We start from the raw sequence: 3346 nt of genomic DNA, 5'->3' as shown, positions 1-3346 counted from the left end.
TGGGTTTCAAAGATTGTCTGTGCACCTCTCTCATGTTCATGTCTTTGCACCAGGAAGAGATATAAATATTGTAAGGAAATCCTTGGACTTTGGAAAGGGACCAAGTTGTCTGAAATGGTATAGGGTCTCCTGCTTGAGCAGTGGGTTGGACTAGAAGACCTCCAAGGTCCCTTCAAACTCTGTTATTCTGCTACAATATGGAAAACAGACCTTCCTATCTACACACCTCGGTCCCCCTTGTTTCACAACATCCAGAGAAGGAGGGAAGCAAGGAAGTGAAATTATTTGGTTCAGAGATTAAGGAGGGATATGATCTCACAATACACCTGACACCTCAAAGGAGATAGAGAAGAAATATGTACAAAGGCAATTATAAAAGTACGAAAGGTTGCACCTGCACGAAATGTCATGACCGAGAGCTCGACAACAGGAAATAAAAAAAAAAAGACATCCTTACAATAAAGGCAAACTTTTGTTCCTCTGGAATGTGTAAATATCTATATCCTTCAGGAGTTTGTGAAATCTGCTTCGTGAAAAGACATGAGCTGTTTCCGGGAACAATAGTTTAATTTAGTTCCTTTAAAGCAGACTACAAGTTACACTTAGTGTGTGAAATATGCAAGTGTTCCTCTTTTTAAAAAAAATTAATTACTAGTGCTGGGGGTGACTCTTACTGGCAATGCAGTGTGCAAGAAGGGGATATTTAATGCTTGGTTTCCCAACCACAATAAGAACAACTATTAAGACTTTTCGGGGGGGGGAGGGAATCTATTGATGCAAATTTATATCAACTGGTTAATCGGCTGTTATCTTGGAGCACTAGTCAAAACAAAGTTGCAGACAGAGTACAGGTTGTCCTTGTGCAGATTGGCAAAAAGACAGAGGGTATCGGTAAAGTTTTAATTATGAGCTTCTTCAGTTGGGTCTAAGGAAGCTGCCAAGAACACCTGAAAGGGGTAACGTGTTCAGAATAATGTCCCAACGGTGCTTTTTAAAAAAAGAACTGAAGAAGCTTCTTGGATGAGAAGCGAAACCCCTTCAAGGGAAAACGAAGAAAGATCAGTGGCCTTTTGAAAAAGCACCTGTCAAACCTGCCCCAGCAGGGTCCCTAGGAAAGAAAGACCCTCAACTCCATTTTGTTGAAGTGACGGGTTCTTTGACTAAAGATTGCTGGCTGCAGGAAAGGCAGGCTAGAACTGAGGTTCCCACGCAAAAAGGTTACAAGCTTGTCCCCTTCATCCTGGCCCACAAAGCTGAAGGGGGCACAGCTGACAGCACCTTTGGGACAATCACGACCTGGATGATTGAGAATCTCCAGAGACATGTTCAGAATAACAGAGGAGGGACAGTTAAATTAATCCACCCATTCTGATAAAATAAAAAGGCGATAGATGACATGGTCCAAAGGAAGGTTGCAAAGGAATGGTGATTTGGAGAACTGTAATTCCAGCCATGTTTAGAACATGCCAGGTTAGGAACAACCAACATAGTGGTTGCACAACTGTTGCATTCAGACATGCACCTTTGGTGTAACCGAAGCAGATTGTTTGTTAAGAAAAGACAAATTCTGCTTAAATGAGAACCATCCTCAAAGCTGGAAATTAGTCATCCATACTGCAAAGGGGGTGCCATAGTAGTGGTGCCAAAACTAACTACAATAACAATTGTCAGTTACGTTAAACATACGGAAAGAGGACTGGGGCCATGGTTATTAAGTGAATCAGTGCAGGCCAATGAATCGTTTGGTGGTTAAGTGAACCAGGCTTCCCCCACTGACTTTGCTTGGCAGGAGCCAGCTGGGAAGGTCTTAAATGGCAATAACCTGATCCTGGGATGCTGTGATTGTAAATATATGCCAGTTGCCAAGCGCCCAAATTTTGATCACATGACCATGAGGATGCTGTGATAATTGTAAGTGTGAGGACCAGTTGTCTCCTTTTTCAATGCCATTGTAACTTTGAATGGTCACTAAATGAATGGTTGTGAAGGGCTTACAGGTTTTTACCTTTTCTTCTATTCCGTTCCGATCCATCCCATCCCATTCCATCCCATTCCATTCCATCCCATCCCATCCCATCCCATCCCATTCCTTCCATCCCGTTCCGTTCTGTTCTGTTCTGTTTTATTCTATATTCTATTCTATATTCTATTCTGTTCTGTTCTGTTCTGTTCTGTTCTATTCTATTCTATTCTGTTCTGTTCTGTTCTGTTCTGTTCTATTCTATACTATTCTTTTTTTCTTTTGTTCAATAGTGTCCAATTCCCAAGTGACTGCCTGGAACAGTCCCTGCAGTTTCCTTGGCAAGGTTTTTCAAAGCAGCTTGCCATTGCCTTCTTCCTAGGGCTGAGAGAGAGTGACTGGCCCACGTTCACCAAGCTGGACTAGAATTCACAGTCTTCTGGTTTCTAGCCTGCTGCTTGAACCACTGCACCAAATTGGCTCTTGGGTTATAATAATAAACTCTAATACAAACTAAACATAAAGAAAGAGAAGATAAGAGAAAGAAGGAGTAAAATGCAAGGAAAGAAAAGAGAAGAAAGGGAAAAGAAGAATATAATAAAGAGAAAAGAAATATATGAAGAAGTGCACAGCTTGTTCTTAAATGCAGCACCTTGCGTGTGCCTCAGTAAGTAATACAGAAAGGGGCTTGTCACTGGAAACGATGCTGCTCATAAGGCAAATGGGCTGGATAACTGAATGGAAAAATGGATTTTACAGCCTCCTTGAGCCCCACGAGAGTGTCTTTGTGTGTGTGTGGGGGGTGTTTCTCTGTGAGTGTTCTGTAAAAACCTGACTAAAAAGCTTGTGGCAAGTGGAAAGATCTGCTGTTTTGCAAATAACATGCAGAGGGCTGGCGAAATCCAGCCTCAGGACGGTAATAGGGTACTGAGTTTAAGCCCATTTCCCCTTACATCACCGTCCTTATCCAACATAATTGGCCTATTTATCACATATTCATTTTTTTTTAAAAAAGAGAGAAACTATTTAAAGACAAACTATGATTTGATTCACATCTTGACCCAAGATTGCTTTTAATACTGAATTCTGGGAAAAGGCTCACATGTTACCCAGGTTGATAATGGGTTGCATTTGTCACGATTTCTTGGGGAAGCCACAGTGGTGTAATTCAACCAGTTAGCAGCCTCAGACTGGTCTAGTATTTTCAATAATAGCACCCAAAAATCCAGGAATCTCAGTAATGCAGTTTTATTCCAGAAACCCCTTTGTTATCGAATCCCTCAACTATGTTTGAAAAGAGTAATGAGGGCCATGATCTATCTATCTATCTATCTATCTATCTATCTATCTATCTATCTATCTATCTATCTATCTATCTATCTATCT

Source organism: Protobothrops mucrosquamatus, unplaced genomic scaffold (genome assembly GCF_001527695.2).
Source record: "Protobothrops mucrosquamatus isolate PMUCROS unplaced genomic scaffold, P.Mucros_1.0 scaffold1055, whole genome shotgun sequence".
NCBI classification, from domain to species: domain Eukaryota; kingdom Metazoa; phylum Chordata; class Lepidosauria; order Squamata; family Viperidae; genus Protobothrops; species Protobothrops mucrosquamatus.
The sequence above is the reverse complement of the archived record's forward strand: the minus strand, read 5'-3'. Positions refer to the sequence as shown.